The sequence below is a fragment of the Eupeodes corollae genome, chromosome 2, assembly GCF_945859685.1.
Source record: "Eupeodes corollae chromosome 2, idEupCoro1.1, whole genome shotgun sequence".
Classification (NCBI taxonomy): Eukaryota; Metazoa; Arthropoda; class Insecta; order Diptera; family Syrphidae; genus Eupeodes; species Eupeodes corollae.
The window spans coordinates 130,112,642-130,126,485 of record NC_079148.1 but is presented as its reverse complement, the minus strand read 5'-3'; positions in this window follow the sequence as shown (position 1 = coordinate 130,126,485).

Below are 13,844 nucleotides of genomic sequence, written 5' to 3'. Positions count from 1 at the left end.
GTTGTAAGACCACGAGTGAGTTTTGGAAGAAAGCGCAAAAAATAAATGGCAAGGTTTATATTATCAATAGAAATCTTGTGAAAATTGTGAATGGCAAAAAATTGCATTATTTCGGACTGCTCAATCATTTCTCTACGAGCAGTGATACGATTCAATTTGTACAACCAGCTTTTAACGAGGAACTTTTAGACAGAACAATCCAGAGGGATGAGGTAAATGCATCCATTAAAGGGTTCAAGGATTGTAAGGCTGCTGGTTCCGATAGAATACCTTCGGAATTCTACAAGTATGGGTCGGACGAGCTGATTAACTAGAGAACGGACATATTTAACAACATCATGGATCAAGGAATGATACCACAGGAATTTAAGGAAGCTCTTATTTTTCCCATCCATACAAAATTTAGTTCAATGGACCCTGCAAACAATAGATTAATTTCTTTCTTGAATGTATCACACAAAATATTTACTGCGGTTTTGCACAGTCGATTTAGAACATGGATTGACTCATACAAGCTATTGAGGGAATTTCAAGCTGAAATTAGATTAGGATATTCTACGTAGTGTCGCTGATTTCTTTTTGGACCGAAACAAGAAACTATATGTTTTGTTCGTTGATTTTAAGGCAGCTTTCGACACAATAGACCGAAATGCTTTGATGTATAAGTTGTATAGAATGGGGATGTCTTATAAGTTTGTATGGGATGGAGAAAACGTTGCCGATTGGTTTGAAACAATGACAGGTGTGAGGCAAGGTTGTATGTTAAGTCCAAGCTTATTTGCACTTTTTATTGACGATATCACCGATTGTTTGCCGGGAGGAGTGGAATAATGCTGGAACTATCATCAAGGTCCTTCTTTTTGCGGATGACATAGTGTTGTTTGCGTACTTACCACAATCGCTGCAGCTAATCATTAATAAACTTAGTTGTTAGTCTAGAGAAGTCGAAGATTATGGTTTTTCGGAAAGGTGAAGGAAGAGTAGGTGGGCAAGAGCGGTGGACATTTAACAATGAGAGAATCGAAGTCAAACGAATACAAATATTTAGGGATCATTATCACAAAAAATAACAAAATGGAAAGACATCTCACAGAAAAACTACAAAAAGCCAACAATACAATTAATATTGCTTGGAGTAACATCTTAACCAATGAACATATAGCTCACAGCAGTAAAGTATTTGAATTAGTAGCTGAGTCAACATTGATGTATGCAGCCCAAGTGTGGGGTAGTAAAAAATATGATACCGCAGAAAAACTTCTCCGATTTTATATCAAAAGAATATTTCGACTACCACCTAATACTCCAAACTACATGCTTATGGTGGAAACCGGTATATCGCCACTATTTATTGAAACCCTTAAATCTCAAGTTGACTACATTATGTAATGTCCTGATAAGCGTCTGCCTAAAAAAGCAGCACTTCAGGCGATAAATAGCAAATCAAGTTGGGTTAGAGATTGGATAAAGCTAACGGAAGAACCTAATATAGATCTTGCACCTGATGATTACTTAATGTGGAAACCCTCTCTGTATCAGCTAATTTCTATTATAGATGATCGATAAAGATGTGAGTTTGCAGCTGAAGCAGAAGAACCCATCTACAGAAACACATATAGCAAGCTAAATTACAATCTAAACCACAACAACTACTTCCGTGATGACTACACGACAGATCAAATATCAATGATATTTAGATTAAGAGGTGAACTCCTTAATCTTAACTTCATTCCGCACCGGGAGTTGTGTAACATTCTTCTTTTGGTATCACTATTAAATTTTTTTTTTCCAAATACAGAGCTTCCAACAAATTTTTGATATTAAAGAAGTTTGTATTTTAGACCTTTTTTTACATCTGCAGCTTTATGATCTGAACAACAGAATTTCAATCTTTAGGATTTTGAAATGATTGTGAAGCATTGGCATAGACATGGTCACAAAGAAAAAATTCTGAAAGTGTTAAATCACAAAATTTTGTTGGCCAATAGCGAGCACTTCTTGACTTGAAAATAAAACAACACGATCTTGAAATTTACTAATGTTTTGTTAACTGTATTGCAAGTAGCTTCATTTATGTAGTGAAAACTTCCCAAATATAGAGCTAGTCAGAACAAAAAATTATAAACAAATAATTTCAATCCATCAAATGTGGCTTTTCAAAGTTTTTTTTAGTATTAATTTTGAAAATAAGAAAATAAATTATGTTTAGAATAAGATTGGCTAAATTGCTGAATTTCCTTTAAAAATAAAAAGTGTGCCAAATAATATCTCTCAACAAAAAATTTAACAAAACAATTAAATACATAAATAAAGTGGCGCATTGGTCCGCTGAGAACTAGGGCCTAGTAATTTAAAACTCTCAACCATTCATGTGTGCAATTAATGTTGTCAGGAATGGAAGGAACTAGGGATGTTGCGAATATTCGCATCCGCATCCGCAATTGCGGATTATTCGCATTAATTCCAACATCAGCTCCACATCCGCATAAACTGATGCGGAGTTTGTTGCGGATGCGGATGTTTTTTAACGCTTTTTCCAAATTTGAAAAATAGCAACAGCAGGGCATACTATACCATGATCAATAAAAACGACACTTTCACCCTTAGTAAAAATTTTAAATTAAAAAATCTCGTTCCCAAGTAGGCGATGAGAAAAGCAACAACAAGTCATATGCAATGGTCACAGATTTGAGGATATAAAAGCTCTTGCTATAAATGTCGCCACCAACAAAAAGCAGCATCTGGATCTATTTTAATTTAAATAAAAATGATCCTGACAATCCGAATCCAAAATATGTCGTAAAACATACTCACGAAAAGGACGCACGACTTTTTCGTTGAAAAACTACTGAAATCAAAGCTCCCAGAAGAGTTTGTTTTATTTAAGAGCGCCAACAATGAAAATCTTTAAAAAAAAGAAAAGAAAAAGAATATGCAGGTATGATATTTTTCGCTTCAGAAGAGATATGGAAATGATGCTAGATTCATCAACTAAAGACGAAGGTGAAGGAGAATCTCACTAATCACGAAGCACTTCTCCGAATTGAGTTAGCATGTTACCGAAATAAAAAAAAGACTAGAATTGTATAATAATCCACTTCATTGGTGGAAAGCCCATTAAACAGACTCTTTTAAAGACTCTCCAAAGTTACCCTGAGGTATTTATCATTCCACCAGCAGTGTTCCCAGCGAACAACTATTGAGCGGAGCTGGATTAATAAACGATCCACCAAGAAACAAATTACAGTCTGAGAAAGCTGCAATCTTGCTTTTTTTCCTTTATTAACGGACTTAAAATTGTTTTTATGTAATACATTCTAAAATCCGCATCCGCTGATATGAGTCTCAAAAAATCCGCATCCGCACCCGCCTCCGCGAATGTCAACCCTGGAAGGAACCAACAGAAGAATCCATTCAAGAGTAATTCTTGTCATGAAAAAGTGCTTTCTCAAAACTAGCCGTTCGGATTCGGCCTTAAATTGTAGGTCCCTTCCATTTCTGACAACAGTACTCGCACACAGGAATGGTTGAGAGTTGTAAGTCACTAGGCCCTGGTTCACAACAGACTGTTGCGCCACCCCATTTTATTTGATTTTTGACAGTCCAACGCACTAACCGTGTTGGTTAGTACTAATAATTAGGTACTAATAATAAGATGGTCAAAGTAATTTAGAACTGCAAAATTAACCTTTTTAGATTTACAACTTCTAAGATTTAATAACACTTGTTAATAAGGTCCTGTAGCTGGATTTTTTAAGGATTTTGATAGCCTTAGTTCGAATCTGACTTTAATTTCAGTTAATATGTCAAGGGATACAACCTTTAATAATTTGAAAAAAAATTGTATAAGGTTTCTTGAGGCTCATATCAAGCTTTTAATGTACTACTTTTTTCTAACTCGAAAAATACTTGGTTGTCTATTTAGGTTAGAAAAAAACAAATTATTTTTTTTTTCAAATGTTTTAATGTACAAGAAAGTAGTTTTCTTCAATACAATTTTTGATGATTTTAAAATCTTAAATTCCTTTTTTCAATATTCTGTTTAAATACTTTTTCCATTTATGCTTATGCTATGACGCACGGTTTTTAACACAGCAACGCTTGCTGGTATTTTGTTATTACGATTTTGTTGTCTTTAGGTTATAATATAAAGCCCTAAAATTATATTGAAAAAAAAAATATTAAAGTAAGGTTAAAAGCGGGTATTTCTAAAATTGAGCATATTTAATTTAAACCGGAGTTCAGATTCGGAATCAGCACCGAAAATTAACTCTAAAACAAATTATTCACAACCTTAAGATAAATCGTTAGGTAAAAAAGTTCTTAAGACAAAAAATTGCATTTTAGGTTTTTGATTTAGAACACAGCATTTGTTACCTCTTTTGTTTAATACTAACAATTTAAGTCTTGAAAATAGTAATTAACTAATTCAGACTTAAGACAATATGAGAAAAAACTCATGTATATTTTTATATTAACGTCTTAATTTCATTGAACCTATGTGAATAGTTTCTAACTTTTTGTCCATAAGTCATATGAGAATCAACGAAAACTAAGTAAGATACTAAAATGATGTAAACTATGTTTAACGTATACAAATTTGGGTTTTGTGAAGTCATCTTAAAATATTTCATTAATAAGGACGTTTCATTTTACTCTAGCCTTAATTATGTACTGTTTGCATTTTCACACATGCAAATTTCAAAAACGTAAACTTAGAGAGTAATTAAAATTTAATATTCCAATTCAGGACTATAATTCCTTATTTGTTTGTATTGTATAAGAGAGAACAAACTTCTTTTGCTGACCAATGAAGTTCTTTAATTTTGTTTAAGTACGCTTAGAAAAATATAATTTATTGAAAGGCTATAGGGCATTATTAAATAAAATAAAAAAGAAATTACAAAAGAAAAACTTCAAGTCTTCCTAAAGTTCCATTTTGGATGAAATTTTTCTTTTGGTATCACTATTAAACTTGATCTTTTAATGAGCAATATTCTTCCAAGCACGGAGTTCTAAAATGAGGTTTGAATTTGAAGTTAAAAAAATTGATATTTTTAAAAAATAAATGAGTATAAATTTATTTCATTAAAAAGATTAAGTTAATGCCAATAATAACGAAAAACAATATCAGTTAAATTGCAGCCATATCATTTTCAATGACAATTTTCTCCATCTTCTGCTGTATATTTTGATCAATATAAGCAACTGTGTCTTCATGGCTTCAATACAAACAATTTTGAAGATGTTAAATCGCAAGATTTCAACGTGAGCACTATTTTTTTGCGTAGCATTATTTTTATAGTGAATTTTAAAGCTACCAGTGCTTTTTTGAAGTGTGCAATTTAAAAGCAAAAGCAGTGTACAACTGTCGAAAAATGGCAACTTAAAGTGAAAAGTAAAACCTTCTCAAATAAAGGGTTATTCAATAACTCTTTATTTATTGGAAAACCCTATTAACAATATAAGCAGACCATTTGAATGAATTTTATTCCTCTGTTGCTAATAGATTTTTTATTCAGAATTCGGATCTTTAAAGTTGCCAAAGTTTTCCACTAGGAACTAATTTTGGGGAACGTCAATAATATGGCTGTTAAAAAAAAAACATTTCTTAGAGTCTTTTTTCAAAAGTATTGAAAATTAGTTTGTGAAAATAACAAATGTCTCAATTTTTAAAACCGTCTTAATTCACTTAATGAATAATACAAATAATGTTTTCAGTCAGTTTGACTATTTAAAAAACATGCCGAGTTTTGTTCAACTCTCCGCTTTTAATTGCATGGTAACCTATATTTTCTTTAAAAATACGAAGTAAACCAAATAATATCCGTCAGCAAAAATGTTTAACACAACAATTTAATAAATCCCGGTAAAACTTAAATGTACATTGAGGTTTAAAATGATCCAACTTAAGAGCTTCGAAATTGACACTATTCTTTTTCCTGTTATCAACACTTTAAATTTTCCACAAAATCAATCAAAAAATTCATGTGCTGTGTAGTGTAAAAACTTAAATACATCATACAGACATTTTTTATTCATATTGTGTTATTTGTTAAGTTTAAATATCTTTACTCTTTAATATGTGGAAATTAAATTAATTATTAGTTTGTTTTTTCTTGTATTTATATTTAAAGAAAATTACACATTCCATATTAAATATTATTATGTGTATTTAAATAAAAAAAAAGTCACCATAACTGTGGTTGTTGATTTTTTTTCTGATTTCCATGATAACCATAATAAATCTGTTTACTAATAATTCTTTAATTCAATATTTATTCGTTATTGGAAAGAGTTGATACCACAATTGTTTTTAATTAAAAATTTCAACTGAAAAACAAATTCAACAGAGAAGTAAATATGAATTTTATTGCCTTAAATTGTATATACGAGTATAATTAACAGTATTTATTTAAAAATATTTTAAAGTTAAGTGAAGGTGAAAGTCACAGTTGGATTTTAAGTTATACATGTTTCATTTGCATTTTATTTTAAATTTCCAATAGGAAGTTATTGTAATCGGTCCGATTTGTCGAACTGAATGTTTTTACATTTCTCGACGTTTCAGGGTCTCTACAGTCGAAATAAATGGTTTTTAGAGAGATCTCTGTGCGTGCGTGTCTAGGAACGTTTGTGCATCTGTACACTCTCGAGATTTTTTCGCCGTCCACAGCTGCAGAGTTTTAGTTTTTGTAAAAAAACTGTCAATTCGATTTTTTTTCAAAATTTTGCTAAATGTTGACGACAATATATTTTGAAAAAAAAGTAGTTTAAATCCATTATCTACAATTTTTGAAAAGATATTTGAGTCGAAAATTAATTTTTACCAACTTTTATACATTTTTTTTAAGTTTTTATTTTTTGTAATAAAAACTGTCAATTCGATTTTTCTCAAAATTTGTCCTAATGTTGAAAACAATATTTCTTATAAGTAAAAGTTAGTAAGAAGTTATTATCTCAAATTTTTGAATAGATATTTGAGTCGAATGGTAGACATGTGCATTCAAGAGGACACAAGCTCCCACAGGTTTTTCTCAAAACCAACCTCTGTCTATCAACTCCTACTCTCAACTCGCCGCGGTGAACATCGGGTGCCTAGTACCTCAACTGGAGATTGAGTTCCAACCCCAGTGGAAAGTTGTTGAGGGCAGCAAACGAGAGAGGGGGAGAGGTATTTCCAATAAGGCACCTCTCCTTATCCAGGCGGCAGCGGACGAGTTCTCGAGATGGAATCAACGGTGGCGTCTACAGTTCCAGTAAGGTTGAACTACTTAGTGAACTCCTTATAACTCCCAGGCCTGTAAGGAGCGGTTTATCCGGCTCCCCTTCCTTGGAGTTATACTAAGGATCTGGCCCTCCAGCTTGGGCGTTGTGCCGTAGCTACGCGTAGGGGTGACTTCCTGGCCACGTAAAAAATACCTTTAGTTGCAAAGCACCAACAAGCCTCGGATACGGACGGATGCACTGTTGACAACCCACGCAAAAAAAATAAGGACAACGAACAGATATTACCGCCATCCAAGAAGTGCGATGGGATGCACCGGGCAAACGCAAACTAAAAGACTACGATACGGTGACTGCCACCGAGAACAAAGACAGCGTCTATTTGGGTGTGGATTCGTTGTTGGAACTAGACTCAGGCAAAAAGTCCTGATTTTCAACAATGTGAGCGAGTGCATCACGACAATCTGCATCAAGGCTAAATTCGCCAACATAAGCCTAATATGCGCGCATGCCCCAACAGAGGAGAAACATAAAGACACCAAAGACATATTCTTCGAGCTCTTGGACAAGACATATGAGCAGTGCCCTGGCAGGAGATTTTAATGTCAAGCTAGGAAGAGAAGATATTTTTGGTGGCATAATCGGGAAAAACAGCTTGCACGACACCACCTCCGACAACGGATTGAGGCTGGTCGATTTCGCTGCGGGGCGAGAAGTTATGGTAGCTAGTACGCAGTTCACGCATCTTAATATCCACAAGGGGATATGGAAATCTCCTAATCAATCAACCGTCAACCAGATTGAACACATTGCAATTGACGCACGAAACTTTTCCAGTATACAGGATATCCGAACATTCCGAGATGCCAACATTGACTCGGATCACTACCTCGTTGTTGCCAAGGTACGGCTACGGATATCCCGATCCAAGCCAAAACAAGGATGTACTGTGAAGATTCAACGTAAGACGGCTACAATCGCAAGCGGCACCGCCATGTCCTTTTCCAATTGAGTCACTCCTTACCTCTTAAAAGTTCTATGCTGCCTGCATTAAGAATTGAAAACCAGTGGCAACATTGCCTTGCAGCTATCGGGGATGCCGCCTCTGAAGTGCTTGGTTTCACACGGCCACCACAGGGAAACCCTTAGTTTGACGACGAATGCCAGCAAGGTCACGCAGCGAAATAAGAGTCGTACAAAACGGCATTGCACAAAAGGACTAGAGCTGCTCGCGAGCTCTACGAGCAGAAGAGGAGAGAGGAACACCGGCTTCTTAGATGGAAAAAAACAGAGCATGAGAAGCGTGCGATCGGGGAGATAGAGGGATGTCACAACAGGAATGAGGCTCGTTAATTTTACCAAAAGGTAAAAAAAAACCTCCCAAGGGTACCAGCCACGAACCAAAGCCTGTAAACCCGATCAGGGGAACATCGTAGTAGAACCGCAGTCGATGCTGAGAATATGGAACGATCACTTCTCCAAATTATATAACGGCGATGACGAACCAAATTCCGCTCTAAGGGAGATAGAACCACTCAACCTCGGCTACGCAGATCAACAATTCCGCCTACCCGACCTTGACAAAGTGACGATAGCTATATCTTAACTTAAGTCAAACAAAGCTGCTGGAGCTGACGGCATCGCTGCTGAACTATTCAAAGCAGCAGGCGATGACTTGATAGGGAGCATGCACCAACTCATCTGCAAAATATGGTCGGAAGAAAGCATGCCCGATGAGTGGAATCTCAGCATAGTGTGCCCGATACATAAGAAAGGAGACCCTCTAAACTGCGCCAACTACAGAGGCATCAGTCTCCTTAACATTACGTATAAGATCCTCTCTGCCGTATTATGTGAACGTCTGAAGCCATTCGTCAACAACCTGATTGGTCCTTATCAGTGTGGCTTCAGACCAGGAAAGTCCACTATCGACCGAATATTCACACTACGGCAGATCTTGGAAAAAACTCAGGAGCTTCAAATTGTTACCCACCATCTCCTTATCGATTTTAAAGCCGCGTATGACAGTTTCTATAGGGAAGAGCTCTACCTAACAATAGCTAGTTTTGGCATCCCTGTCAAACTTATCCGTTTGTGCAGAATGACGATGGAGAATGCACGCTGCTCTGTCAAGGTCGGAAAAGATCTTACCGATGCATTTCAAGTCAAAAAAGGTTTTAGACAAGGCGATGCACTGTCATGCGACTTCTTCAACATCGCTCTGGAAAGAATTGTGCAAAATTCAACCATTACCACTAGAAGCACAATTTTCCAAAGGTCCACTTAATTACTCGGAGACGCAGATGATATTGACATAATTGGAAGTTCAAAGCTTGATGTCAGTGGAGCGTTTTTGATCATTGCGACGGAAGCGAAGAAGATGGGTTTATTGGTCAATGAGGGCAAGACCAAGTATATGCTATCATCAAAAAAGGACACTAAACAACGACGTCTTGGACGAAACGTCACCATGGACAGCTATAACTTTGGGGTAGTTAATTACTTTGTCTACCTAGGCACCACTTTTAACAAAGACAACGCTGAAATCAAACGAAGAATAACTCCTGCAAATCGCTGCTTCTTTGGACTAAGAAGGCAATTGAGAAGTAAAGTCCTCTCTCGAGCATCTTAAATCACCATCTATAAGACACTCATCATCCCGGTTCTCATTTATGGCGCTGAGACCTGGACCCTGTCAAAAAAAGATGAGAGCGTCTTAGGATGTTTCGAGAGAAAAATTCTTCGGTTGATTTTTGGTCACTTAAGAGTGAGAATGGAGGAGAAGATAAAACAAGAAATTGTACGGGCTGTACAGCGACACTTACCTAGTTAGCAGAATTAAAGTCCAACGGCTTATATAGCTACTGGAGAGAGCTAGATCGAGATGGCTGGAGACACATGTTGGTTGAGGCCCAGGTCCACCCCGGACTGTAGCGCCACCTTAAGTAAGTAAGTAAGTAAGTTGTTGAGTTATGCGGTAACCAACACATTTTGCGATTCATTTTTATATGTAAGATATTCTATTTTGGTAATTAGAAGAAAATAATATAAATAAATGACTCTCAAAACAATTGAATGGGTGATTTTTTACCATATCAATTGAGATACCTCATGAACCAATAATCTAGAAACTTGTCAACAGTTTTTTTTAAATCAAAAAAAGTGAACAAAAATATGTGTCACCTCGAAAATAACGGTTTTATCTCCAAAATAATTTGTAAAAAAACTTAAAAAAATAATAAAAGTTGGTAAAATTGATTCCCGACTCAAATATCTTTTAAAAAATTAAAGATATTGGTTTTAAATTAATTTTTTCCCATACAAAACATTGTTTTCAACATTCGGTAACATTTTGAGAAAAATCAATTTGACAGTGTTTTTACAAAAAATAAGATAGAACATTCATTTAAGTAAACTACGTTTCATTGTAACCCGTGTTAGAAATTTAAAAAATGCTGTAGCTTAAGCATTTAAAATTTAACTATACCCAAAATCAATAATCCAACAGAATGTCAAGTCCTTATTGAAAATCCTGGACATCTTAATTTTTAAATATATTTCTTAAAAATATCCTCCTCTTTCTAAAGCTTAAACTCATTATCCTTCATGTTAAAAAATATGTAAGAACAAACATTTGTATCTGTGTAGATGTCCTATGTACATTTTAGTGTTCTTTTATTAGACAAAAAGTACTTAACCTTGCGTGTGACACAAAAGCTTAAATATGGTACACAAAAATAAAAATAAAACGAAAATAAAGACAAACATCTAACGACTATTCAGCATGTTTCACGATGAGCATCATTCACCACCTCTATATCCCATCACGAGAAAAATCCATCAACAAGAAAAAAAAAACACCAACAATAAAACAAAACGTCCAAAAAGCACTTGAAATTGCGCTCATGCCTGCTCAATTTCAAACAATAGACGTACATCAACCGTTCTGGAAACACAGAGTATACATATATTTAAAATAATAAAATTATTCAATACACAAATGAATTGTTTCATCCATGTTCTGAACATAGTTGTTTCTGCCTTTTTGTATCGTCGTCGTGCCTTCGGCAAAGCTCAAGCCTTCAAAAAACAGAGTGTTAGGCATCAGGTACATGCACTTGAGAATAAAGCGTAATTTTTTCCTTCACCATATTACGTACTCAACTCATAGTAGAAATTAATGGATTTTTGAAAATTGCTTTATCAAGGATATTTCGCACACTTTGTTTGCAAAACAATGCGGACGTCTATCCAGGAGGAGGCTGTTGCTCAGAAACATCCGATTAATGAGCACCTATCAACTAGAAAGTGACATTTCTAGACGACATCATCTCGCAAGTATGTATGCATTTGGTTATGTGCGGTAGCTCACCCAAGGACGTTCAACATCATATCCTGGTGGTAAGGATACAAATATAGAAAAAATAAGAAGAAATAGAAAATCAACAGAATATTTAGCCTTGTGGTGGTGATGGTAGTGGTGGTGCTGGTGCTGCTGATACTTGTGGCAATCGATAAACATAGTGCTGAAGTCATCATGGATATATATCCGGATGTTCTGCTTATCCTGTTTATTTCAATTATCCTTTCAGAAATTAATGCCGCCTCCAATGTCTTCTCGCTCTCTTTTTCTGTTTGTATTTTATGTCCACCATATCCAAACTGAATTCAACGAAGCAACAAAAACCAAATACAAACACAAACACAAACACCAAACACCCATTTGACATTATTTTCCATTTTATTTACAAATAACGAAGACAAATAAGGATATTTTATATACAATAAATTCAAATCAAATTCAGTGAGTTGCTTCGCCACCGTCTCTTTAGTCTCATGCAAGAACCTATCTTGTCTTATTTTTAGTATTTATTTCTTTCGGTATGTTTGGCTGAATGTCCTTGTTTGTCTATATCTACGTAAATAATTTGTTCCAAATGTATTTCAAAAATTAAATCTTGTTTCTTTTTTCTTGAATTTTCGAAATCTTGTGTAATTTTGTTATTTGCGACTCGTCGTTGTCGTCGCCAATGTGATTGTTTTGTTATTAAAAATGCAACTTTTTGTTGTTTGTTGATGTTTTTTCAAGAAGTATCCTTATCACACTCAGGTGGTGAGGTATATAAATGGTGTTGGTGTTATGGGCTCTCAGGTTAATAGAAGAATGACAAGGGAATAAAATTTAATAGGAAGGAATAAATTTCCATACGGAATTCCAAAAAGTTTCAAGCCAAAACCGAAATGATGAGGATAATCTTCAGATGGAAATTGATTCGGTTGATTGAAGTGGGTGTTTTTTAAGTGGATTTCAATTTAAATACCAAGGTCATTAGTGGGAATGTTTTTTTCTATGTTTTTGAAGAGCAAACAAAAGTAGGTAATAGTAGATAATATGTTCTGGGAAATTGATTACAATATTGGTTCTTTTTTTGTATTCTGAGAATTGGTTTTTGATGAATCGAATAAAAGGAAATCAATATAAATGGAGACATTATTTTTTACATCACAAAGAAGAAATTTCTTTTTTTTTCTTTGAATTGCTTTAGAATGTGGATAGGAATGCGGCTAGTTGGGGCAATTTTTACTTAAAGTTACATAATTCCCTGTAATGCAAAAGCATTTACTTTTAAAGTGAGCTAGCGCACATTTGTAGCCATGGTTTACACAACCATAATTTCGTTTTAATGGAAAACTTTCCAGTCATCCCAAGTTATTCTTAAAATTTGATTTTGTAAATTCATAATTTGTATAAATTGACAGTCAAATTAAGAGAATTTAATGCTAAAGCTTTGGAAAGAAGAATGCTTTGGATAAAAATGTTATATTTTTGGATTTGATACACAAATTATAAATTTGTTCATTTTAGTTTTAAGTTTGATGTCCGTTTTAGGACAAGCTTTGGATTTTATTTATTTTCTGTTAGCTTGGTAGGTAGATAGAAATGGCGATCTCAAGGCAACCTAGCCTAAGATCCAATTAGCGCTGTAGTCCGCCGTTTTGATACCAAAAACTCGTTTGACCTGTGATTAAAAGGGACAAGTTTATAGAGAAGCTTCATAGCGATTATGTTAGAGCCATTTTGTCGCATTGAGAAAAAAGATTAGGTCTCTAATTTTTGTCTCAGATAGCTCATCAAGTTCCTGAAAGAATGCTTTTCCAAAGTATTTCATTCTAGTGTTTGCCAAAGCAGGACATTTGCAGAGGAAATGGATTATCGTTTCACTTTCTCTTTGGTCACTACAACTACGGCAAAAGGTGTTGTAGGAGATACCCAACTTCTCTGCATGAACTCCTATAGGTCAATGTCCGGTATAAACCGCAACAATAATGGCATGTCTTGCCTAGGCCTGCACAGAAGATCGTTTGTACGGGTTTTATTATAAATGGGCCATATCATATAATGCAGTTGGGTAAATTGCTTCACCTTCGGTTTGATTTAGTTTGGTAGATAGAAAAGATTTTACCCTTCATAGTGCCAAGAGTAATGTTAACCATTTCCGCAAGTGAGCTATGAAGGGCCGATCTTCGCCTGGCTAGCTCGTCAGCCCGTTCATTTCCCACGATACTTCTATGGCCCAGAACCCAGATCTGGGTGACACCGAGGTTAATATTCAGAC